The 27,183-nt window shown below is 40.8% G+C and overlaps 1 protein-coding gene and 1 long non-coding RNA gene across 2 annotated transcripts in view; one reads left to right on the forward strand and one right to left on the reverse strand.

The window, feature by feature from the left end:
- Positions 1 to 1,428: 1,428 nt before the first annotated feature.
- Positions 1,429 to 3,362, reverse strand: LOC137671604 (uncharacterized). The gene is made up of 2 exons (XR_011049432.1): positions 2,943 to 3,362; positions 1,429 to 2,053 (listed from the first exon to the last, which is right to left on the reverse strand). It is a non-coding gene; the product is annotated as an uncharacterized lncRNA (long non-coding RNA).
- The window catches only part of PTPN14 (protein tyrosine phosphatase non-receptor type 14), a 123,695-nt gene continuing 99,653 nt past the window's right edge, over positions 3,142 to 27,183 (forward strand). The window contains exon 1 of the mRNA XM_068415186.1: positions 3,142 to 3,197. The gene's annotated coding sequence lies outside the window, so the exon portion shown is untranslated. The remainder of the gene's footprint in view (positions 3,198 to 27,183) is intronic.

The raw sequence follows: 27,183 nt of genomic DNA on the forward strand, positions 1-27,183 counted from the left end.
AAGTTTTCTAGACAAATTTGAACCAGCATAGGGGTTTGGAACCAAATCAATGATTTGTATCATTTTAACATCACATTTTTGAAACAGCGTGAGGAACATCTAATCTAGTTTTAGTATTTTATGAAACCACTCCCCAAGTAGCAGGTAAAAACTGTTGGTTTTAATCCCAGGGTCGTATACCCCTGGCAGCTCTTGGGTAACAAAGATGTGTGTGAAGATTCCAGGTTTCAATGGTCCTAGAAAGCAGTAGTAGCACCAATACGACAGATTTCTTTATGGAAAACTCTTTGCAGTAACTGGCTATCTCTGGGAAGCTTCGTATTTCCAAAGCACCTACTGCTACAATCTCCAAGAGTCTCATACAGACACTAATCACTGCATTAACTAATCTCCTGAAAAAGTAATGGTCTTCACCCTTCCCAGTTTTAGGAGGTTGTCTGGGTTGGATAAGTTTGAAATACATTTCATTTTGCAGAGTTTGTTGAGCTGACCATTTAGTAAAAGCTCTTGCTGACAAGTCTGATTTTATTTACTCTAGCTGGTTTTATTTCTTCTAGGGGACCCCACGCTGCAGGTAGCCAGTACATAAAATCTCCCCTCCAAAACCTGTATCTGTCAGCATGTTTATACTTCTTGCAACATTATTTCATTTGCAGTTACAGTCATTAAACAAGTTTTCTTCAAATGCAGAGAGACCTATGAAAGTGAAAGTGACCAGCGGCAAACCAACTACCAGACTTAAGGTAGCCAGCACACCACCTTGAGGCACAGATGCAAAAGGCAGTATTTATTGTCTTAAAAACAACGTCCTTACGCCTGCCCCAGCATGGGGAGAACCTGGCAGGAATGTAACAAGTTAAACCCTAGGTTTGATGCATGCTACCCTCTCATGCAACTTTCCACTCAGTAAGGGAAGGCTGTTTTCTGGCATAAAGCTGAACTGTATAAATTCAGAGCACAGCGGCTCTATGATCCATCTTATCATCTCATTCTGACACCTGATGTTTCTTCCAGATTGTTACTCAAAGCTCTGTATCTACACGTGTTCAAGTATAATTCAAGTTAAAATCTTAAATGGTGTCACTTCTTAGTGCCTTGGTGTAGCCATATGTAAAATGGGGATAATTACTTACTTCATTAAGGTGTGGTATTCGTAAAATCTTTGAGTCTCAGATGAAAAGGACTTTCCTTGCAAAATGTAATTATAATATTATTATGCCAGAGGTAAGGCATAGGCCTGTGATTCCACATACAGTATTTAAATACAATTACTTATCTATCAAAATCAAGAATCTGTACTGTTTCTCCCTCTCTCAGCTCCTGATCCTCTTACCATTATTAATCTGAGTAATCCTGACTCCAACGAATCTGCTCGCGTACTCTTTCAGTAAGGTGTGCAAGGAGCAAAAAAGCACAGCAACTCAAAAATAGTATCAGTTCTTATTTATTACTATTTTTCATAACTTCCCCTTTTTTTGTAAGGGTCCTTAAGTTCTGCTGTCACAGTTTTAGAAGGATACTTCCCTTTGACGTTTCTGCAGGTCCTCACTGAAAACAGAAGTATTTGTATACACATTTTGGAACGTGAATAATTTTAAATAAATGTAGTCCAAGGCAAAAATAATTTTGCAGACTGGCCATCAGCTATGACAGGCATGAGCATCTACACATCATTTCTAATGCTCACACTGTTCCTAAGCCTACTTGGTCTGCTGCAGTCCATTCAACATCTATCTGTAGCCCCAGACTTCCTGGCAGTACCCCTTGCTTCCTAGAGCATGGCACAGTCTCAGCCCCTTCTCTCTCTTAAAGCAGACATCAGAGGGGCTTTCCCACATCTGCCATGCACCAGGCGTCCTGGGCTTTTCATGTAGTTACCAACTGCCACATTTCAAACCAACTTCAGGATTTCTCCTGCTTGCTTTCCAGCGAGGCATGTGCATGATGGTGGCACCATGGGTGTCTTTCCGTCGGCCCTCTGCGCAGCTGGAGGAGCAGGGATAGCCACCCTTCTGCAAGTGAGGGTCACCCAGTGAGCAGGAGTCCGAACGGGCTAAAATGGGAGAAACAGGAGGAGTGAAGATAGGAAGGGCTGGAGAAGATACCATGCTGTAACGCAAGGCAGAGGGAGCTGACCGGGGGGTTACGGAAGGGCAGAAGAGGGGCGCGGAGAAGCAGGGTGCGCCCCGCCTGCCTACAGGAGGGCTGCACGGGGGAGCGCAGGAGCGGCAAGGCCCGCGGGCGCCAAGCCGGCCTTACCGCCGCTCCCCGCTCACCCCGTCCCGCCCCGAGTCCTGCCGAGGGTGCGCCCCCCGCCCCGGGCTACCGCGGCGCCTCCCGCCCGGCCGCGCCTTTCCGCAGGGCGCCGGGCTCGCCCCCCTCCCGCCCTCCCGCTGCCGGCCGGGCCGACACGTGCGCCGAGCCCAACGGCGGGTCGCGGCCGGCCCGGGCCCCGCGCCGACACGCGCGGCGGGAGGGGCCGGCTCCCCCCGGCGGGGAGGCGGGAGGGGCGGGGAGGTGCCCCGCGCTTGGCAGCTCTACGCTCCTCGGCAGAGCTGCAGCCGGCACCCGCCCGGATTGGCAGGAGCCTGTGCCCTCCTCTTCCTCCCTCCTTTTCCCTCCTCCGCGGGGTGGGTTTCAGCCCTCCTCCTGCCTTGGGGCGGGGGGGGAATAGTTTTTAAAAAAAAGAAAAAGAAAAAAAAAAGAAGAGAAAAGAAATCCCCAGTCGCGTCCCCGACGTCTCCGGGCCCCGCGGCCGCAGCGGCCGCCCCACATTCCTGGCATTCCTGGGCCGTGACTCCCCGCGCCGCCCCAGCCCCAGCCCCAGCCCGGCCCCGCCGCCTCCAGCTCGCCCGCCGGCCCCGCTCGCCCCCGCGGGACACCAGTCCCTTCCCTCCCGCCCTGCCTCCCTCCTTCCCGCACCCCGCGGGCGGCAGCAGGACCTCAGGGCGCCCCGGCCCCCCGCGCCGCCACCGGCGGCTCCAGCTGCCGGCCGCCCCGCCGAACTTCCCCGCGGTGGCCGGGCCGGGGCGGCGGGAGCAGGTCTCCTTCCCCACCGCCCCCGGGGAGCGGCCCGCCGCGCTCCCCGCCCGCTTCGGGTCCCGCCGGCAGCCGCCGCCTCCCGGGCCGGGAGAGCCGCCTCCCGCGGGAGCGCACAAAGCCGGAGCCGCCGCGCTGCCTGGGCGGCCGCCGAGCAGGTAAGGAAGGAGCCGCCGCCGAGTTTGCTCGAGTTGGGGCTCGTCCCCGCGCCTATCAGCCGCCCGCGCTGACTTTGAAACACTCCGAGTTACGCCGTTTACTCCGTGTGTGCGATGGGCAGCGTTTGCGTGGGGCTCGCTGTGCTCTGCAGTGTGCAGCTACAGCTCGGCGGCGTCTGCAACTGCTGTTTGTAAATTACGAAAATAGCTAAGCTTGGGTTACAAATGCCAGTCAGTGACCTGCGATAAACAAGGCTCGGACAGTCCGTCCAGCCCGTGAGTGTGATCTCCTAGGCACCCAGATAACACGGTATTTGTATAAATCAAGAGGTGTTTGTAAATAGCTGGGAACGGGCAGGGCTCTCTGCTGGGCTGCCCGTATGTGCACCACGGCGTGCCCGTGTTTGTCTCCCCTCCGCCCAGGGGTTTACCTTGTTCTTTGTTAGTTACAGTCAAGCCTAAACTGGCCGTTCGTCTTCAGCAAATATGTAACGCCGAGTTATGCAGCAAAGATCGCAGCGAGGCAGGGAAGAATGACATCTGCTCTCATTTCTCATGTGGCGGAGTCAATGAATTTTTAAGATCTCAAACTAGCTCTCTTTATTGGAGTGTGTTTGGGACAAGCGTTACATAATGTGTGTGTGGTATGTGGATATAATGTGTGCTGGAGCTTTCCTATCGAGAACGTTTTATCTCTAATTTGCATAAAATAATCATATGTTTCCATTATAAGCATCTCTTTGGCTGTTTGTAACTTTAACAAGGTGGGAACAAACAGTGACCGGTTCAGTATGTTGTTGCCCAAAAAGTTTTCTGGGATTTTTGGCATGTAGCCTGAAACCATAGCTGAAAGAAATACTTTTACCAGAAGCCATTTCTTTTTTTTTTTTTTTTTTTTTCTTTAAACCCTATGCAGATAATCACTGCTGGGTTTGGTTATTCTGAAAGCACTGTTACATGCTGAAGTTCTTCAGTTTGGCAAAATATACATATAAAATGGCTCCCCCCCCCCCAAATCACAAGTCACCACCTGCCAACCTCCATATTAAGAGAGAAAGCAGTCAAGGCTTTTTGGGGAGAGATGTGAGGGGAGGCAGTCCCAGCAGGGACTGCACTCTGGTTATCCAGCTGAGAATGTGCTATCACATATGAGCGATAAAATACAGATTATACAGCTTTTGCTCTTGCCCTCTGGGGGGTGTGTAGCTGACATCTAGTACTTGTTACATGGTGTAAAATAAAGCGTGTGTTGATATTATAGTAATGCAAATAAGCTTTAGGCCCTGTTCTATTATTGGCAGTACTTTCTTGAACTTTTTTTGATTCCTTTAAGAGCCTGTGCCAGAGTTGCTTACAGGTAGAGGGCACTTGTGTGTATCTAATGGGTCATGATTCAAAAGTTGGGAGCTTTGCAAACTTACAGTTTTAAGCACAGCCCATCTGCTAAAAGACAGTCCCCAAAATGTGTGGCAGAGTTTGTGGCCATCAATTCCGCCACTGCATTTGTATGCAAGAAGCTGGAAAGCAGGACTGGCTCAATGCAACCTCAGAGGATCTAGTGGTGCAGATGAAGGCCAGAGCGAGGACTGCAGGACTGATCTCTCTACTGAGAAACTGAGCTTTTGTACGTACATTATACTTACAGTTTTAAATGTGTTTTTAAATGTTTCTGTAATAGTAGAAGAAGTAGCTTTGGTGCAGTGTTGTTCATGAGGGTTAATTAGCAACCGATGTTAATACTAATGATTGACTTTTCTCCTGGTCATTCTTGACCAGCAGAAGCCCGTGAGTCAGTTGTAACTTAGGTATAGAATGGCTTTCTATGAAATACATCCGCTTTTGTACACTTAGCAAATTGTCTTGGCCTCCAGTGACTCCTCCAATCTTGGAGAAAGTATTCAATATAAAAAAAAAAAGAGTTGTCTACGAACTTCTGGTAACTTTATGGTTTCCTTTCTCTGTGTTTTGTTTTGTACCACTACAGCCAAAGGGATTGCTCTTCATTCTGTTTCTCTTCCTATCCAGCGAAGCTGTGTTTGATTAAATGTTACTTAAGTAGCTCATTTTAATCTGGATTTGAGTTTAGCATGATATATGCAGTGTGAAAAGTATATTTGAACTCCAGCTCCTCATCTGGAAGCAAGTCTGTGGCAAGGGTTAGTCAGCTGAGGGGGTTTTATAAATGGCTGGTAGCATACAAAAGGTAGAAAGCTTACAGCAGGCAAAGCCGCCCAGTAGCGTATGGGTCCTAGTCCTGCAAAGACCCACCCATGTGCTTAACTTCACGTTCATGAATAGTGCTTTTGAAACCACGGAATTTCTTTTATATACATAGTAATAAACATGTATACAAGTCTTTGCAGGAGCCAGGCTATAATACTTAGTATGCAATATATTTGTGCATGTGTATCCAGCTCAATTACAAGAAGATTTCAATAAAGGCTTAATTTTTACGCTGAGCAGATGCCATAAGTCTTTTTATCTCTTAAGTCCCTTGTGAAGTGCAGCGTGTCTTGGCCTATTATACTTTGTGGAGTTCCACTGGAACAGCTCCTGATCTGTGAAAACAAACCATTACCCTGTAGATGTTCCTTCTGTGAGGAGTATGCCTGTGCACAAGATTTGCTGAAATTTTATGTGAAAAGGTCTGGTTCCATTTTTTAAATCTACTGGTTCTCTATTCAGAGGCTCTGTGAAAGCTGCTGAGTCCACCTCTTAGTGTTCTAAAAACTATATTAAAAAATAAAAATTAAAGACTAGATCCTGAAGGAACTGAGGTAGACCTGCGCTGAAGTGCAAGATCATGATAAAAGTATGATTTTGATTCCACTGTCTAATGCCATCCTCCTATGCCTAGTGCAGGAGATCTCAAAACTCAGTGGGCACTTGTGGCTTCCTCTGGTTGTGCTGGATCCAGTCCGTGTCCAGAGTGAGTTTAGCCTGTCCTACACAGGTGCTCATCTTCCGCTTAAGGCCTTCTGGTTTGTTGAGCACTTGGAGCTGAAGAGGTGATCTATGAGGAGACATCTTGCACGCTCTGAAGGAATAGGGCTCCTCACAAATGTGGAAATAGCCCTGGGAGCAGGAACTACAATCCATGACTCTTCCCTTTTCCTTTTTCCTCTGGACTGTAGAAGGAAGTGAGGAGAACTCTGGAGTGTGAAAGGATCAATGAGTCAAATGTCCAAGTGTCCAAAGCTGACATTTAGGTGCTTTATCAAGTTATGGGGGTTTTGTTGACTTGGTCTTCATATCTTCTGTGAAACAGTGTGATTTTGAGGCAGTAACACTACATCTTTATTTTTGGGTTGTGTGCATTATTGGGATGGTTATTTTCTTTTTTGCTGTCTCTTGACAGTATTTGGCTTGACTATCCGGTCTTTGGAGATAGTTTGTTGGTTGTTTTTTTTTTTTTAACTGTAAAGCTACCTGACAAAATGGAGCTTATGATTGAAACATCTGGATAGTTTTGTAATGTTAAGCAACAAGAACACAAAATTGGAGCTTGTTGAAAATTTTTGAGCTAAAAGATACAAGGTACAGCTTATCTTAAATATATGAGGAATCGAAATTGTTATTGAAATTATTTCTTAGATGAAAATCAGATTTGGCTTTCCTTGTTAAATGCGTACATACTGTCCTTTTCTTCTGCTTGCACCTCTTCTGTTTAAATAAACCTTTAGGTAATTTTAATCTGTTTATTCACAGTTGATGCTTTGGCAGGCAAGAAATCTTAGTATTGGTTTTGCTGATTCCTTTAAGATAGCACAGTTGAGCTGTTTTGAATTAATGAGAATGATTTTCACTAGCTACAACTATTGTTTTTTACTTGTTAACATATAATGGAATACATTTTTAAAGCAAACTTACTGAATTCAAGGATGACTTCATGTGAATGTTTGAAGGATTAGGAACATTTTAGTTTCATTGTCTTCAACTTTCAGTGTCTATGGATCATATAATGAAATTTGGCCCAGTGTTAGTGAATTGGCAAGATTAGATTGTGGTCAAATAAAGGTAATGTAACTGCAAATGCAATGCCTTGGCATCTGAACGATGATGACTGGTATTTTTGGCTTTAGATGCAGAGGAAAGTAAAGCTGTCTTTGAGATTGCTCTTTAAAGTGTTTCTCAAGGTCAGCAAATCAATGCTAAAAGTGCCATCTGGAATTAAGGACACAAGACTATGATGCAGCACGAAGTATGTAAAAGGAATATGCATATTTGTTTTACAATATGTTTCCCCCCACCATCACTGCCCTAGTAAGCAGTTGTACATATTATAGTCAACTGTACATGAGCAACTTCTGAAAATACCTAAGGGACTATATACTTAGCACTAATTAAGCATAAATTTAGGTAACATTAAAAAAGATTGCTAACCGAAGGATTTTTCTGGAGCAAGTCAGGTGTGTGACATGTTGAATGGGAGATGTCCTGGGAAGAAGAGAACACCGACCTACAGCCCCTCTCTGATGTCCTGTAGACGTTGTGACAGTCCTGTATTCTGCTCACGTGAAGAGTGCAGATACCGAGCTTTGCTTGAAACCAAACAAGTCTTTTGGAAACTGCAACTCTCCTTTCTAGTTCTCAAAGAGCGTACTCTTTCTTTTGACTAAGAATACTTTTTTTTTTTTTGTCAGTAACAACGTAAACCTTAAATTACCATGTGATGTAGAAACAACTCTGAAAAGAGGGTGGTGAATGTGTATGTTGGTGATCTAATAAACTAGGTGAATGATGGTGTGCCAAAACTTGCTAATGATGCAAAAGTATTTGGATTAGGCAAGATTGAAGAAGACTGAGAAATTGTAAAGGGAATCCAAGAAAGCTGGGTAAAAGGGAAGCATAGCAGATGATGTTGATAAATTCAAGAATATGCATGTTAGAGGGAATAATCAAATTACTCGTTCATGTTACTGGATTGTAAATTACCTATGTTTATTAAGGTGGGGAGGAAGATTTCAGCAATGTTTTATTTGAACTTGTGCACCTCCTTAATGCCTAGCATTGAGCAGAAAAAAAATGCCACAGTCATTGTGCAATGCTGGGTTAATAACACAAAGGACATTATTAAACTGGTGCTCAAATTCACCTCAAATAATCAATTTGTGATCTCCTATCAAAGAAGAGAGATTGGAAGATACTCATATGAAGTTGAACTGAAAATATTAGTGTAGCTTTGTTTCAAGGAGGTCGATTAGGGGAGGTAGGATATATATGTGCAAAATGATATTTGGCCATTAATAAGTAATAATTCCATTACTCTTTGATACAATGACTAGTTATAGGGAGTAGTTTGAAAGACAATGTATATAATACCCCTAAATCACCAATTTTTTCAAAATACAGGTAATTGTAATACTGCCGAAGGAGAGTGTATAAACCAGGAGTCTGGTAGGATGAAAAAGAAAAGTGAACTGTTCCTAGGGACAGGAGAAACAGTCACAGCTACAGCTGAAGGGATGTTAACTGTGAAGCTCTAGGGCATAAATCAACAGTATCTGACGGGGATTAAGAAATTTACCTTAGGACAGATCATGCTATTAGTGTCTGCTGTTATATTTCATGTGTTTTCTTCTGGAGGACATAGGGTAAGCTGATGTTAGAAACAAGATATCGGGCTGATGGTTTGATCCACTATAGCAATTTAGTTTCTGTATTGTACTGTGAATGATGGTGGCTTTAATTAAATATTAATGCAGGTGGAATTGAAAGATTTCTTTTTTTATGTATGTTCAGGTTTCGTAGAAAGTATATGTCGGACTTCAACTCTTTCAACACAATGAAGTATGATGTTTTAATTTATTGAGGCATGCTCTGCTGCGGCCCGGGCTGGTGTACAGAAGAACAGAAAAGACAGGCTTCATTTAAAAGGCAGTTAGAATTGATATCTATTATTAATTGATTTGATTATAATGATCAATGATTTTTAGTATGTGTTTTAATGGACAAGGAATATTTTGTAATTTGTGTAGGTAATACAAATATTCTGCAACAGAATGATAATTATGTGTCTGACTGTGACAAATAGGTGGACCAGTTTCTGGAGGTAACTAGATCTTCTGTAACTTAGAGGGTCTTTCAAAGAAAATATTGTCAAAACAATAGTGTACCAACACCATGGAATTTTTGGACATATATGGACTGAAAATGTTGGTCTATTGCAGAAGAGAAAGTGGGGAAAAAATTTGATTTAGTAGCAGGCACCATGACTGATCTAATAATCAACACCTCATGTTAACAGATTAGTGTATGTAGGGTATAACACAGTTAAGCTTTGACTGTAGAAGTTTCAGAAAACTATACTGTAACCCAAAGTATAAAAAGCAAAGTATTTTGTAACTTTTAGGTGGCCTGACGAACCAGAATGAACTGTCTGGCAGCTATCTAGAAAATAAAATGTGGACTGATTTTCCGACTTCCCCGTTGAAAAGGCTGAAGCTATTTTGAAGGTAGCCTTGCACTGCTTTTCTGAACACAGAAAATAAGGTTAATGGGAAGGCCCTCATTTCTGACGATGCATAGAAGCGATGTCCTCTTTTGGGACTCCATCCTTTGAACACTGGGCTCAGTTCAAAGCATAGCTACCCAAAGGACACTTGATAGGGCCTTAGCCCAGGAGAAGATGGCTGTGTAGGAGAAGCGCGAGGTTACCAGTAGTTGTTTTAACTTGTGTTTGTGCGATTATTTCTTGTTTTTACAACTGAGAAAATAGTTGGCATTCCTCAAGTTTTTTAGATTAGCTCTTATCATGGAACTCCCTCTTTTGAGAGGAGGCATTCGCTACCTTGTAGATAAAATGCCTTTAGCTTTTTATTGATGATGATAATTAAGCTAGGTTTTTGGACAAGCCTGGGCAAAATCAGAGGACTTTGCCAATCAGAGATTCAACTAATAAAAGCCAGATCTCATTTTTGATGTCTACCGCTACATGCCATTTTCATTTCGAGCCCTTCCCTCAGCACTTTCATTTGTTTTTTCAATGCAAAACTGTATCCTGTTGGTAGTGGAAACTCTGTATTTTCCGAGTATGTGATATGCTGGGCTTATCTCAGGCGCTTTAAAAGTGAGACAACGTGTAAAGGAATTTCTACACAAAACTTTGTGCCTGTTGTTTGCCAGCAAAGAGGGAGAGGAGAGGGAAAAGCGATATATCCAGTGGCCTAATTCACTTTGTGCAGAGGTGGAGTAAAACTTCTGATGCCTTCAGTGGGAGCAGGCCTTGAAAGTCCTTTCCCAAATGTAGAAAAGAGACATTTTTGAGAAAATCTGACTTCTCCCTTAAGAGCTTTCTGAAATGCTCAATGTCAATGGACCTGCCTCAGGAGGAAGAACCCTGATGAGTTTTGGGGGTGATGGGAATTTATTTCAAAGGTTCTGGAAAACAGGCATATGAAATGATCATTTTGGTGGGTTTTTTTTTCCTTGGCTGGCAAACTTTAAGAGCTACTGAGTAGGAGTGGTGTCTGTTTACATTCTTCATAGTGTTGTGAAGATTCAGTCTGTTTAGGAAAATGCTTTGGTCAGCTTACCAGATAAAGAAGTTGGCTGCTAACTTCAAGGGATGGCTGATGCAGTCCTTTGCTCGTAGGCAGAAATATTGACAGAGATTTCAGAGCTCTGGTAGGTCCAGAACTCAGGGTGGACAGGGCAAGTTTCTGCTTGTGAACAAAACAACTCATGCAGACACGTTTGAGTAAAGGTCCTGTGATTCCTTGCACCTTTGCCAAGACTGTTGTGGGAATCTGTGATAGCAGAGGAAGCTAAATCACAGTATTGATACTTATGTGCTGCTGCTTCTCACTTTGTTGTGGTTCTTTCTGAGAACAGAGAAAGGCAATGACAGGGTTTTCTTGCAAGTTTTCTTCCATGTGACCATGTTCCTCTTGGTAGCTTGGTGCCCCAAAATGCATTTGTGCATAGTTGGAAATCTTGTTCTCTTGTTCATAGAACAGGACTAAAATGCTGCAGAAGAGCATTATTGAGGCAGGTTAGCATTTAGCATCCAAATACGAAGTATGTTCATTGCTAGTAATTTCACTTCCAATTTTTTTTTATTAACTTTCTTTCTGACAATCTGGAAATAAAAGCTGCAATTTAAAGATTAAAGTTGTTTTTGCTTGTTATATATTTTAGGGCTTTTGGTATGCAGTTTAATGTTTCATACTACTTAATGGTACGTAGAGAAAGGTGTTTAAATAAATAGAATGCTGCATATGGAGAGTTAGATTTCATTAAATAATTAATGTTTTTTAATTCCTTTCTGTATTGCAGAATGTGCTGGGTGCTTTACAAGTAGCAAAAGACATACTACATGTCTTGAATTACAGTCTAAGGAAGAGAAGAAATGGTTTGGTGCAATAGGCAAATGGTGTCTTGGGAAGAGCTGGTATGTATCTGAGGATTTTGATTTATTTGGTCATCGCCTGCCCTCCTCTATAGCTGATTCAGTTCTCAGAAGTTTTTCAGGTTACTGTATTTACCTAGTAAATTGTCATAAACATGTGCATTTAAATATGCAAGTTCAGGAAGGCACACTTCCTGCAAATTCACAGTTCAGTAATTAAGAGACAGTTGTTTCGGAAGGGAATTACTGATACCACCTCAGGACCTGACCCTGTGGAGTGATAAGCGTTTCCCTGGAGTGGAACAGGGGGAGGCACATTCAAGGAGAACACAGCAGCTTGGATTATGAGATCTTCTCTGCTTGCTGTATGTTAGTTTTGCTCTATCTCTTCTTGTTCTTTGTTGCTGCTGCAGCAACCTAAAACAGTTGCTCATAGAACAGCTCTGAGCTTTTGTAGTATGCATTTGCATATAACTCTTCACTGCTGAAAGGGGAAATGATTAATGTGGGTAGGATGTACTTTTAAAAAACATTAAACCTTGCCTCATGATGGCCCAGTTGTTTCTTCTGATGTACAAATGGGTTTATCTGGAGAGACTGATGTTTTCTTACAATTTTCCTAGAACCTGACTTAGGAATGAAGATTGTCACCCATGTACTAATGAATCTGTCAAAACATCTGACAAGGGGTGGGTACACATGGGAGACAATTAGTCATTTTGTTCTATTAGAAACGTCACCTTCTGTTGATGTTATAGAAGGTTTCTTTCCTACTTTTGTATTTTCAGCTTGTGTTAACAATAGAAGTTTGTTAACATGTAGCTTAACTTCTAGGGTTAGGTTTATGTGTTCAGTGTCCTTGACAAGTACCACTGACTCTCTGCGTACAGCTGTGAAATTTTGCACTGCCTTTTTCCCACCTCAGAGTAATACACTGAAATAGTCATGAGTGGCAGGACTGTGCATTTGCAATAATGCAGTAACTTCCATGCAAGTAAATCTGTTAAATGAATGAGGTATTCAGCTAACTTCAGAAAACACAGTCCACTGTTAAATACCACTTAATTTTGCTTTCTCTGTTCTCCTTAGTAGTGTGGATTTATAATGTAATTTAATGTATTTTTTACTTGGGACGGAATCAGAGCAAATGCATTTCTCAGTCTCTTCATGTTGTATGTCGCAATCAAACAGAGCGACTGAGGATATGACAATGACAGGGAAGGATATCCTCAATTATTCCGATATTTTCTTAGGATGAAAAACCAGACTTGTGCATGGTTATCTTAAAAAGGCTTTTTGCCACAGCCTGAGAGAGCTGTGGCTGCAGCTTGGAGAACAGAATATGTTAGTTTTGTTGAATGCCTTTTACAAAAGTTAAAATATGGGAACGAAAATAAAATACCATTTAAAACTTACATGTTGAAAAAGGCCCTTTGCTAATACAGTGAATAAAATAATTTTATAAGATTAAGGCAGAATCTAGATTGTTTATCAGGAAAAACTTCCTGATAATGGGCTCTAGGATTCATTTTACTAATCTCTCAGGAATAGTAGCTCTGTTGTGGGGACCATGTTAAAATAACACTGGACAGTCCTCTAGAGCATTCAGTGAAGAGTCTCTAAGTCTCTGTCAGAAAAATGACCAAGGTTCTGGCTTTGTGATCAGATCGGTCTCTTTCTTCATAGTGGTTTGAAAAATAAAATATTTTTTAAATTAAAAACATGATATTAGCTCCAGTAATTGTTATTTTTCTGCAGCTCTATTAAGGATCAAGGTGAGCTGGGTTATTGAACTTGGAAAAAAGTTTGGTTTGCTTTTTTTTTTTTTTTGGCTTGGGCATTTAATATATGTTCTTTAGCAAAGAATCTGATAACACAGTAGTATAAAACCAGTCCAGAGATCTTGAAGTAAATAGTTTTGGCAGTAGTGTTTTGGGGCCTTCATGAGCAAAATGATCTCCTTTGCAATATTTCATACCTTTGTACCTGTGCTTTGATGTGCGCTTCATTTGCTTTATCCTGAGGCATTTGACAGGCTGTATATTCATTCACCCGTGTATATTTCTGCCCCGACTATCGCTGGCTTGAGGGGTGATGCCCAAGCTAGTTTTACTCTAGCTACGCTGGCTGTTTTGTACGCCAGGTTTTGTACACTGGATTTCATCAGACATCATTAGACCTGCTCTCCACAATGTGCTTTGAGCAAGGTGCTGAATTCATCTCATGGACAACTAGTGTGGGTAGGAGCTGTTTGTGTGATGACTTGTATGTAGGTTTCTTCCACTGCTGTCTTGGTGAAGTTATTTTACTGGCATGTGTAGCAATCTTTGTGTACAAGGGTCAAACCGAAAAGAATTTGACCAGTGTAATAAACTGATAGTGCTGGGTATCAAGTGCTAACTGCAGCGGAAGGGACTGTGCACCAAACAGTGCAGGATCTGTTCTGGATGATGGTGGTGGTGTCGGGTGTGTTATTAAGTCTTTATGCAGTGAGTCTTCCACCTGTTAGGAAAAGAGGTGGAGGAGAGCTTGAAATTTTTTTTTTTTTCTGTTGTTGTGTGGTTTTGTGTTTTTTTTTTTAAACATAGTGTATCTCTCATCCCCATAATGGTAGAGAAATACAGGAAAGGCAAATGAAGTTTATAAAATATCAAAGGTATATGGCTTAAGAGTAGTTCTGTCAACTGATGAAAACCATTAATCTGCAGTCTCTGAAATGTGATGTGCTTTATTACAGGCTATGTAGAATTGCATCATGTGTTGCTAATCACCACAACTGTTGTGGCATTTGGCATTGGAAAAATGATGTCTAGACATGGACGTAAGCTTTACCTCTGCAGTTTATATCTCTCAGGAGTTAGAAATGTGTCAGACAATAAGAAATTCCCTTTGTATTTAGGAGACTTTGAAATACTGGAATCAATTACAATATTTCATTGCAGTATTTGTCTGTATGTGCCTTTAAAGACTACATGTCAAATCTTCTGTATTATATTTTCAGTGATTTGTATACTTTCATCTCTTCTTGACTTAAGATGTATGGCAACGAATGGTGGCTCTGATGATCCGGTGGAAGTGTAAGCAGAAGACGTTATCGAGTATGTGGAAGCAGGTCATGTACTGAGTTTGTTTAAACACAGATGCATTAGCTCATGAACAGCGAGAACTTTACAAGGACAAACTGAAAGGTCAGAGGAAATTAAAAACAAAAGAACACCCAATTGCCATGTCTGGTAAGACTGAGCACTGATTACTCTATACTTGTCCTGCCAGGATCATGATGATGACAACTGTGCCTTATGTCCTCTGACCAGGTAGACTATGAAGCATAGGTAATTGAGACTTTGTTAGGTTAAATTCAGACCTCTTCCTGGAGGTAGCTATGGAGCAGCATAATTTGACAAAAGGGGCTCAGAGTCTTATGCAAGAGAAGCCAGTACAATCCACACGGGTTCTAAGATGTGAAAGGTTAAGTGTTGCAGTTGGGTACATAGTGACGTTGTAACAGACTTCGTATGGTTATGTTACATGCTAGGAGAGCGGAAAATTACAACTCAGTTATTCAAGACTGTAGTAAATCTAGTTAATACCTCGTACTTCTGACACATCTGTCAATGTGGTACCATGATTATTTACCTTGGCACTGTAAGCTCCAAGCAGGAAGTCCAGTTGGTGAGCACTGCATCCCAGAGCCTCTGGTGTATGCTTACCAGCCCCACTGCCACCAACATAATGTGCAGCCTTGCTTACCAAACCAGAGTGTTCATGCGAGTAGAGGTTTTCAGGATCAGGACATAAGTTTGTAACAGGAAATTGCATTTCCAAAGGTGAGTGTGTGAAAGGGGTCAGTAACTCTTGACAGCTTGTTGCAAAGTAAGTTCTGTTGTATTAAACCTGGAGGATTATTACTTGCAAAGTCAATTGCTACAGTTTTAAGACAAAAAAAAAAAAGCTGTAGTGATAAGACTGATGTGCTTAACCTGAGTTCCTTTAGCACACTTTAGCTGGATCTGGGAATAAGTAAACACCTAAAATAATCTCTGGTTTTGTCATCTCTTTGGTAGCGTGCTTACTTCCTGTGTTATGAAAGTCATCATTAGATTAGCTGTGTTTAAGCTTCCTGTCTCACTGGGTTTTTTTCCATTATTTTTGCAATCTCTTTCAGGAGCTACCGATATCATGTTTCTGTAATAAAGGTTTCACTTAAATTATGGTGCCTTTTTTTTCCTGTTGGGATTATTTGTTTTTTTTCTTTCCCCTTTCTTTACTTTGTCTAAAGTAGCTTTCTAACTCTGATATTGTCTCAGATTTTTTTTTTAAATGGCAGATGCTATTGTAATAACATGCAGGCTAAGAAAGCATAATACTGCTTCTGTCTGCGATTGTTGCTCTTTAATAATTTGTACAAAAAGCTGAACACGGCGTTTAGCTGTATCAGTTCTTATTCTTGCTCTGTGAAGTACCCCAGGCTCTTAACTGAACTTCTAAGTGTGGTATATGTGCTGCAAGAACAGTGTCCTTCACTGTGCCAGACATTGATGACTCCAGTTTGCATGAGTCAAGAGGTCCTTAGCATATGGCATTGTGGTGTGGGTGTTTTGATTGCTTGCTTTCGGTTTGTTAGATGTCTGTGTGTCAGGAAGAGGGGTAAACTCACCTGTGTGATATCTCAGGTTGGACAATAAAAATGGCATGAATGGTGGTATTTACCTGCTCTAACCTACCTTTATGCTACTTTTCTTGGCCTCTTATGGGGAAAGTGCTGTTGTTTAATAGATGACCCTTCAGCTGTGAACTCTTGCTGAAAAAATAAGTATCTATCTGAGATGCACAATGTCATGTTTGGCTCATGTAGGGTAGAGATATTGAAATATATAAGTCTTGAAATATAGAAGTTTTAGTTTATTCTCTTACCATTAAGCATGGAAAGTCTGGGCACTGAAAATAGTTGACATGCTAGATTTCACATGTGCTCATTTACTCATCAAAGCAAAAGGTAAATCTAGACATGACGTTTTAAAGCAAAAAGTGGAGCTGAATTTTCAGAACAGTGGGGTAGAACTCCAGGACAGTTCCACCTTAGACCATGGGCAAACATTTTGCCATTGCTGTGTATCCTGCTCAACCTTCTGCATATCCTTTATGGTTAAGTCTCGGTTTCCATCAATAGGTGTCATTTGCTTGCCAGGGTGTGCGTTTGCCTATAATGTTGGTGAGATTTCAACTTTTAGTGTAAGTAAAGATTGCACTAACACTTGAATGTGAAGGTCTTTAAGCTCGTCTTGAGGTTTTGCCCCTCTGGTTAAACTTTTTTCGCTTCGCAAATGCAGCTGCTGCCTTGCCAACTGATGTTTCTTTGTGGATTTCACATCAACTCTTGTGTTATTGCCGTAGAGCATGCATTAGGTCCTTTTGTGTTCTTTTGCCTTCAAATGTAATGCTGAATTTGGTAGTTATCAGACTAATCTTTAGATGTGATTTTTTCATATTTTATTTTTTGAGATGCTAAAAAGTTTCTTGATTCATAGCATGCTAGTTGTTACCTAAAATTTCCCATGACAGTTTCTTTCTGTGTTCATTGATTCCTTCATTGTATCATCTAGGCTCTTGCTAAATATGACACTCATGGTAGAGTTGAATGGGAGAGTTTGCCCCAGTTTGACACCAGCATTCATGTTAATCCACTAACTCAATTCTATGTTTTCCTAAGCTGTGGCAGTGGCACTGTGGTATGAAATCTTGAGATTGCTTCATAATGATGCTTTTTCTTTGTAGTTACAAACTGTCATTTAATTTATTTGCTTCTGAAAGCTACGTATTATTTTAGTAAGTGACAGGATTATATTTTGCATTTTTAGCCTATGACCACAGTAACAAGTAGCTCTTTCCCTTGAAAGATAGTTTCAGGGTCATTCTAATTGATTGCTTTCACTCACTTGCCTATGTTGTGCTCTTCATTTGAGCGTCATTGTCTTGATGGTAATGAAACAAAAGCCCAATTTAAGTCTCACGCTGTACTGGGAAGTAGTTTGCCAGCATTTGACAGTAGAACAAAGGACGTTCATTGACAGATTTCTTCAGAGGAAAATGTCTCAGTGGAAGTCTGTAAAGCAGCACATGTGATTTTAGGCACTTACCAGCTATCACTTTTAAATTATTTTAAATCTGTGGCTGAGCCTTCTGCTATGCTCCAAAGATGTGACTCGGAACACTGCTTGTGCTGGAGAGCTAATTTCCATCCACCAACAACGTGAAAGCCCCCTCAAAACGTCATCTTCCTGAAGTAGGCAACATGAGAATAAGCAACCTCTTAGCTCCTTGGAATATTTCAACACAGGCTATATGATAAAAAGATAGGATCAAAAATTTTCATTTTTATCCCTAATATAAGCCTGTAAAATCCCACTTAACTGAAGCCATCATAGTTCTTACTCTTAATATTTTTTTTTTAAAAGCTGTAAATCTGAAGAGTCACTTTAGGAGTGGAAAGAGAAGAATGAATTAGAACAATGTTTTTTCCAAACTGTGCCTTGCCTGGCCGTTGCCATTCATCCTGCTGAGTAAAGTGGTTTCAGAAAGGGAAGGGAACACACAAGGTGAAGAGGAAAATGGCCCAGAAAAGCCTTCTTCAACAGGACTCTTTAGAATAGTTACAGGACCACTGCCTTATTGCATGAAAACTTGTAAAATGTGTGAAGAGAATTTCAGTTAGGTCCCCAGCTTTCTCTCTCTTTTACCGTTAACTTTTTTATTTGAATGCCATAGTTGTGTATCACTGTATATCAAAACCAAGACAATAATTGTCAACCGTTCCAAGTATGTGTGTACGTTATTATGTTTGATTTCTACCGAGCCATAAACACTCTTTGTCCTTTGCCTTTTACTAGCTATTGGCTTGGCTATTCCTTGCGGACAGGAAAGCTGTGTTTAATGCTTTGTAAAGTGGCCATCAGTTCCTTGCTTTTATCTCTATTCAGCATAAATTATTTTCAGCAAGGCCACAGAACAGTTATGGCCAAGATTTGCAGGTGTCCCTTGTGGAGAGCTATTTCAGGATAAAGGCTTAATCTTACTCCTTCTTTCCTCCCCTTCTCTCTACTTCATCTCTCCTTGAAGAACACTAATCCTGAATGATAGGAGCCCATGGCTTGTCTCTTCCCTCCTCCATGGCTCACTTTTGTTGTTGTTTTGTCATTTTCAGAATTAACCCTCAACTGGATAGGCAGAAGCACATTCTTTTATCCTTGAGCTTGGAAACTTGGTGTGCGCTGCCGTTGTGGTATTTCTAAGGGTAAATTCAGCCCCTAATTATCAAATTAGATGCACATTCTGGTTCTTTGGCATGACTTTTCTTCTGCCCATCTGTTAGGTTGGCACTCTGCCCTCTCAGAAAGTAGCTGACCAGTTTCAGCTGAGCGGAGGAGCCAACCAAAGATGGGTTAAGATAGGCAGCCGGCAGAACACTTTATGTTTGATGCCTCTTGCCAAAAGCTCTTCCTGTTTGCAAACAATGTCAGCTTAAGCCCATATGCTTCATTACATGGGATGACATCTGTGGAGACAGATGTAGGGATGGCAATACAAATGACATTTGATAAGGAAGGGCATATGTTATGAAACCAGACACCGCTATGAGTTTAAGACCCTGTCTGTGCTGCACGTGTGTACACAGAATGCTTGTGTGTTTTGTTGTGTGCGTGCATTCATCGGCCAAGCTTGGGCCTTTGAAGTGCATCGGTGTTCGAGGTTTGTGTCAGGTGTAACTGCAGTTGTATGATTCGGTTGTTGCTGCAAATTATTAGCCTATGTGTCAGTATTTTGCTTCAGCACTCTTTGAATGGTAATGTGCATTAAAGGTCCAGTAGTTAGCACCATGTAAAGAAACATGTTTGGATAATGCCAATGAAAGAGGAGTCTGTTGTGGACTGTCTTTCTGAAGGATTACAGTGTTATCTTCCAAAATGTCTTCTAGGAAATCCACTGATTCCAGCCTTTAGAAATACATTATTTTACACATCTGGGTAGAAAAGGTGTAAAAAAAATCTTTTTGAGCAATCTCTACCCCTTTGCTAGATTATGCTGCTTTTTCACCAGAGGTCAGGTTTCTGTCTAAAGCTACTTTTCTCAGGTACCTCTGCTTTTTGGATTTACAATGTGAAAATTACATTTAAAAAACAGACATTAATTTTAGTTGTTGGAGACTTTAAAGACATACCATCAAATCAAGATCTAGTGAACTCTTAAACTGACTTTCACGTTCTAAGCCTGTCTGAAGCAGAGTAATTTATCTTTCTACTTCAAAAATGTTTTTTGTTGTTGGTATGTGCATGATACAGCATCATATGTACAAACAACAAAGGATACGGGGTTGTTCTTGGAGCCTTCCAGACCAGCCATGTCAAAGAAGTGATGCAAAGTTACAGGAGAGGAGAAGGGAGAGCAAGCAGTGGCCCTAGCACAGTGACCTGGGGGGCCAATCCTGTGTCCTGAACCTGGGAGGACGTCAAAGAGAAGTTGTTTCAGAGAGTCCCCGGTGAACAGGAAAGGAAAGAAAGAGTTTCTCCAGTAAAGCGGTTTTGGTGGCCTGTGCTGCTGCCTCTAGAAATTCCAAGATTACCTTTAGTGGAAGAGTGATTTTGTAATGGCAATAAGGAAGCAAAACAGTTATTAGTAGATACAGAGAAAGTTGGCTTTAATCACAACAGCATCAAATAGGAAGGGGAAACAGAAATAGGGGTTCCCATCAGTTTGCGGCAAGATAGGGAGGACCTCAGTGTATGTGGAAAAAGTGCCCTTCTCTGCCCGTGATGTATCCTCGTGTTGAAGGTATCAAAGTCGATTATTAGAAGATATTTTTAAACATTTTCACTTTGATTTCTGAGGTCAGCAAAGTGTTATTAATCAATCACAACAATTCCAAGCAAAATGTTTTGATGCTGAGGTGTAACATAAAGCAATATTTCTGACATTCACAGGGGAGTTAATTTCTTTCTGTCAGATTTTAGTGTGAAATACTATTTGCTTGATATTTAATTTAAAAATTTTACATTGAGTAAATATATTCTGTTGGTTTAGAGCACAAACAAAAAAAAAAAACCACGTGGAGTATTTGGAATATAGGCCTTATCAGCCATATTTGAAAACTACATTTTTAGTGTTTGAGTGAATGGAAAACACACCTTTCAAAGAAGATGAATGGATACGGGCAAAGTGAATCCTTCCATTAAAAAAATCAAAATATCTTGCACATGAGTATGTTTTACGTATCCCTTTAATGGAGTTAATATTTGGTGTTCACAAAACTGAGAATGTTTTTTAGCATTTTGTCTGGCTTTTTATTGAAAAACATTTATCCAAGTGAAATAATGTATTTCTATATTTAGATATGTAGGACTGTAACAAATAGTTGCAGAAATTGACCTAATTTCTCTAGCAAGCTGTTTTGATAGTTCTTATACATTAAAAACTTCTTGCCTTATTTGAGGAACTTGCTGTATTTTCCAAATCAGGTCTGGTAATTTTGGATAGTGGGTGACTTCTAATTTTTCATTCATTAGGATTTATTTTTGGAGCATTTCTTGGAATGATGACACTCTTTCCTTGGTAGCTTAAGGACAATGTTATATTCGCTAACTAAAAGAGCTCCTAAAGTGTATATAGCTGTTAAACGCTTGGACTGAATGTGGTTTGTTGAATTTGCAGTGTTGTGGTAGGGAAACCAATCTGGAGGAAGAGGATTTCCTTAATCATACTGATACAATCACTTTCTCTACATAGCTTTTTTTCTGTACTTCCAGAAGGATAATTTCACTTCTGGATTAGACAAAGGAATTCTCGAAAGCATTGAGGAGCATTAGTTTCTCTGGTTGGTTGGGGTTATTAAGAAACCTTGAGTACCTCATTTCCACCTCTTACACGTCTCGGTTCTTTGTATGTAATAAAGGGTTAATAATAATAATAATAATGATGATTATAATAATGTCTGATTTTTATTCCCCTCCTCCCCCAAAGTGCTTCATCACCATGGTAGAAAAGATAACTGCCAAGTATCTTTTTTCTATATACTGTAAGGTATTACTCAAGTTACACTCATTAACTCTTTCCTTAAAGTGCCTCCATCCAAAAGGTACAAATAAACACTTGCCTATTTAATTTTGAAACTGGTTTAGTGGCTGCAAAATGCGATTTCTGATAGCTGACCAGACTAGATGAAACTTCAGTGCAATTAACAGCAATTACTTATAGACTGAGATGTGTACTGCCATTTCTTTGCCCACTGTATTAAACTGATAAAAATTGCACCTATTTGTAAAATGTGTGTATTTATATTGTCTGGGTTTTGCAGAAATACAGTGCTTCTGGTGAATTTAAAGTCAGTGGTTTTTATACAGTTTGCAGAAAAGTTGGCCTTACTTTGCAAGAGGTGGAGGATACCCTTACAAGTCACTTGTAAATGTGTTTGGTACATAAAGTCTGGCTTAAGTCTGCAGTGCTTTCAATTATCAGTGGATCTCTCTGCTTGTACATCTACATGTACTTTTTCCTACTGAAGGATCAAAAAAGCATTTTCTTTATTTGGTTACATGATGAATTGCATTAAGTTATTGCTTAGGCAAACTAGCCAGAGGAAAGGCTTTGGCTTTGCTTGGCCTGCACAGTATTTTAATGGCAGCATTGCTGGAGACAACAGGCCCTACTGAATTGGAAGAAACTTGCTTGACTTGGCCCTTGTTTTTTCCTTTGTGTATTGATTATCAGTGTTGCTGTGCATCCTGTATTTAAATGTTGCAATGTTGCTACAGAGATATATGCTGGGCCCTTTTTTTTTGTGGATTTTGAGGTTGGCTTGAGTTGATGGGACAGGAAGAGGACTGCTAGGCACATGAGGCATTGCACAAGGTGCTTTAGTAGTGGGAATCATCTTTTCTTCATTATTTACTTTTAAAGAATTGTTCTTCTTGCCTCCTTGTGTTGCTGTTAAGTGTTTGCAGTGTGTTGATTTTTCAATGCAAGCTGTGACATTCTGCCAGCCATGGGATCAGGCTCTCCAGTCCAAGCCAACCATATAGTCTCTTTGTTGTGATTTTAGAATCAGCACTCAGACAGTTCTGTGGGAATCCATTGCCTGGTGCTACAAGCCCAGCAGCTGCATGAGAATTCAAAGCTCCAGTCTAACACATTGGAGAAATAGTTTTCATTTACAAAAACTCTCCTGTCAGTGCTAATTAGAGAATTTAGGTGTTACAAACTTCCTTAGATATATCATCTCCAGTAGTGATAGCTTGCTTTGAGAAGCCTGTTTGCTTGCCCCTCTGGTACAATAGTGGGAGCTATGTCAAAAGGAGGAGTGGGACAACTCTGAGATACCATCTGGACCAACTTGGGGATCAAAAAAGTTCTCTTTTAGAGAAGCACTGAAAGAAATTCCAAAACTTGAAGGCTGCCACACAGAATCATAGAATTGGTTTGGTTGGAAAAGACCTTTAAGATCATCAAGTCCAACCGTTAACCTAGCACTGCCAAGTCCACCACTAAACCATGTCCTAAAGCACCACATCTACACGTCTTTTAAATACCTCCAGGAGTGCTGAGTACATTGACACCTGCCAGTAATGGGGAAAACAATGAGGTGTATGACTTGCTACTTTTTTGAAACGTGCTGAGTGAAAATGACAGATCTACTTCAAATAGGTGGCACCGTTGAATTTATATTTTTTAGAAAAATAAAATAGTACCTGCATTGTACTGGCTGAAGAATAGAGCAGTATTACCAGAAAAAAAAAAGAGACTTACAAATCATCTTGGAAATTCCATTCCCTTAATTATTTTCTTGAGACAACTTGCAGCTTAGCTCATGGTTTGACAAGATTCAGACTGGTTATGGCATTGCAGATCTCTCCTAATGATATTAATCCTAACCATGATAACTAATGATATTAATCCTCTGATGCACATTTTCCGCTACTGTGATCATTTGTTCACAGTGCTTTGGAGACAGGCAAGAAAAAATGTCAGCAGCTAGATGGTTACTTGAGGAACATGCAAGTTAGACACCTGACTTCTGATGAGTCACCCTCCAAGTATGTGTGATTGAATGATGGTTAACTGATTGCTCCTGTTGATTAAGACCAAATGTATCTGAAATGTGAAACACTTTATTTTCTGAAGGTAGCAGGAAGTGCACTGTAAACACCCTTAGTTTACAGACCTTACTACAATATAACTGTCTGCAAAACCCCCCACAGTTGTCCACAGGAATAGGTTTATGCATTAGGTATGTGTTTGTTGTTGCCAAGCAAGTATTTCCAACATTTTTAATGCACTTTTTAATCGTTGTTGTTAATTGTTTTCTAATGATAATGAGCCTTGATGAGAATTGCTACACCTGGTTGTTTTCTGGTTGATTCCTTTTTAATGAAGTGACTTGCCCGTTTAGAAGTTCCCACGCTATCTTGACTTAAAACTGTATCCGGGCTGTGATTGCAAGAGCAAAATGCAAATGTTGTACCAACATTTTTTATGGTCCACATGTTCAGCAAGACAAAGAAAAGTTCAGTCGTCTGGCACAGACGCTAAGCAGGTAAGATATTCGCATAAATCATGGTGAGATCTGTTCTGTCACGTACATGTGTTGGGAACACACAGGGTAGGGATTGAAGAAGTTTTGACCTATCTGATGCAATAGCTAAAGGCAGAAGTTGTTGTTCACCACAGAGTTTCATTTAGCTGTATCAGCTTTTAAGAGAGAACAGAATATCATCTAGGAAGCCTCAAACAACTGTTGTAAATAATGAATCATTTCAAAATGTGATTATAGTTGTAATCCTGCAGGATGCAGGTTGGGCCTGGGCATTGACACACAGGCGTGTTGGAGAGGCAGAATGCCACCTCGCTTCCTGCAGTTCTGTTGTCACTGACCATTAGTTGTACAAGCAGCTGGTTATTCAAGTGCTTAAATATAGATTGAGGAGCTTAATAGTAAATAGCTATTTAAACGATTGGTGTTTCTAGTACAATGCTTGAGCCAAGATTTACTGTTGCAAAAGATGTCTGAGCAAACAGTAATGATACTATGGATTGAAAAAAAAAAATCAATGAAAATACAAATAGTGAAATGTTGTGCTGGATTCACTAGCAGTAACTCGTTGCTGGAATGTGAAACAGTAGTCCAAAATTAGTTAAGTGTTTTTAGGTGGATTATTGAAATGATGAAGCTGTTTGGAATGTGGGGTTTTGAAACAACTAATCCAGGGCAGTGCTTATGTTTTGGTAGTTTTGTAGATGCTTTTGTATCTTTGGAAGGAGTTATGACCATTGTTTCTGGTATTGTACACACTTAGTGCACAAGCCTTTAGTAAATTACCATTGTTAGACTCACATCTTGTTAAACAAACATAGATTGAAACAGATTCCATGCTGTAAAAACAACCGCATGCAGGCCAACTTCTTTGTGCATGTGGGTTATGTATCATTTCCCCTCAGGAATTAACAACATACCTTGAACTCCACTTTTTAATTTGAGTAAAAGAGCAAGCCTTGCACACAGAAGAATAAAAACTCTTGGACTCTAATCTCTTAATCACCTTAAAATGCTTGAATGTTCAGCTTTGATAATATATGAAACAAATCTGGTGGTCCATAACATTTCTGATGTGCATTCCCTTTTTTTGCAGCAAAAAGAAATCAAAGCAGACATAAAACAATGTATGACAGATGGGTTGGTGGTGGTAAGAGTTAGCCCTCGAGCATGAAGAAATTCCATAGCTCTACTCTCCTTTCTAATATGCTAGTGGAAAGTCATTTTGGTGGCCTGATGGTGATTCCTTTGCCTATGTAACAGTTTTCCTGGAAGTGGGATCACCATGCACTTTGCAGACTTCTGTCTTAGGCCTTTCGATGCTAGAGAAGAGACTATACAGGAGCAATGTCAAGAAATGGAACTTTCTGGCCAGCAATCTTTTGCACTTGGAGGCAGATCTTCTGAAAAACACGTGGTGCATTCCTCGTGCTTGGGATCAGGAACTGGTTGAGATTCAAAATCGGGCGACTGAAATGAGAAAATGCACATAGCAGTCCCAGCTCTAGCATAGCTTTTGCAGCCAAACAACTTTACAAAAATAATCTATGCAAGGGAGAGGAAGACCTTTCAACTCTGTTTCCAACATACATTTCCAAAGGGAGATAGTTTTTGGGGTCCTGCAGGATCCAAAATGGAAGTTCCTTCCCTCCTACCTTCCTCCAGAGTAGCAGGAGAGAACTGAGCCCTGTTTTTGGCACGTAGTTGTAGGTGAGGTGATCTCCAAACATGTTGTAACTACTCTGCTATAATTAGTCCTACTGCAAGGAGGTTCAGCTTCTGGTTTTTAAGTCTCTAGGGCTGAAAGAGTGTTATTTTGGTTTTGGTTGTTTTTTTTTTAGTAGGTGCAGTGGTTTGATCTTTCCATTGTAAATATCTTGTACAACTAGCATGTCCTGGTTGTCTAAATGTAGGCAAAATATACGTGTTTTAGAAGTGCTTTTAGCTCTTAAAGTAGATATCTCCTCTTTTTATTGAACCACTTGTCCCTGATATTTTTCCAGCCTTTGGGATCTTACATTGGGATTTTAAAATAAATAAATAAATAAAATGGCTTCAGAGGAGGATTGCCTGCCTGAAAAGTCTGCTCCAGAAATGGTTGTAAGACCTAATCAGAATAAGAAAAAAAGAAATTACTGGCATTATATGATGTGTGGATTGGATTGGCAGGAAACTGGACCATGGCTAACTTCACTCATGTGTACTGAAAACAAACCAAACCTCACACCCACACTGTTCGTCTTAGTCTTTAAAGTTTTGTTGGCAAAGCTCTGCCTTTTAGGAGTAGGAAAACAAGTCATACCCACAACAGACACAGTTACGCTGGCAAAAAGCTCAGTGTAGTCTCTGCCAGTTGAATGAAATCCTTTGGCATATGTATTTTATTCCATTCAAGGAAGAGGCTTGGCTACCCCTTCCCTGCCTCCCATCCCTTTTTCTCCAGCCCAGTAGAAACCGCGTCTCCACCAGTGGGATTCATGGAGATAACACTGCCGGTGCAGTCCTTTTTAAGTGTTGGTAAGCCGTTAGAAGCAGCTGCCGTCATCTCAGATCTTAACTTGTTCCAGTAGCTAAAGAGAAAAATGCTATCAGAGGAGAGCGTGAGATCGCTGGTGTGCAGAAATTGCATGAAAAGAGTAACGCAAGTCCTCTCAGAAGTTCCAAAGCCTCCGATGAGATTCCTTGGGACTTATCAGTCTTAGTGCACTGACTTAACTTTCTCAGTGACATGGTTTTGCCTGGAGGCAGCAGTAAACCCTCAAAATATAACAGGATATCCTGGCATGACAGGGAGAAGATCTTGGGGATCTAGGTCTCCCAAGGCTGTAGCTGGCTCATGTAAGCTGTTACCAAGTGGAAGCTCCAGTTTTGGGGTGATTTTTAATTGTTTGTTTGTTTTCTTTTTTAAAAAGAAAAAGTTGCATGGTTTTTGCACACCAACAACTGCTCATGGAAGATAAGAAAGTGCAGCAGCCAAAGCTTTAGATTTATTGCTGTGGTCAATTTCCTGTTATTTTTAATAGGATACGGCCCCTCCACTTCTAAACTAGTGAGCTGTA

The sequence above is a fragment of the Nyctibius grandis genome, chromosome 1, assembly GCF_013368605.1.
Source record: "Nyctibius grandis isolate bNycGra1 chromosome 1, bNycGra1.pri, whole genome shotgun sequence".
Lineage (NCBI taxonomy): Eukaryota > Metazoa > Chordata > Aves > Nyctibiiformes > Nyctibiidae > Nyctibius > Nyctibius grandis.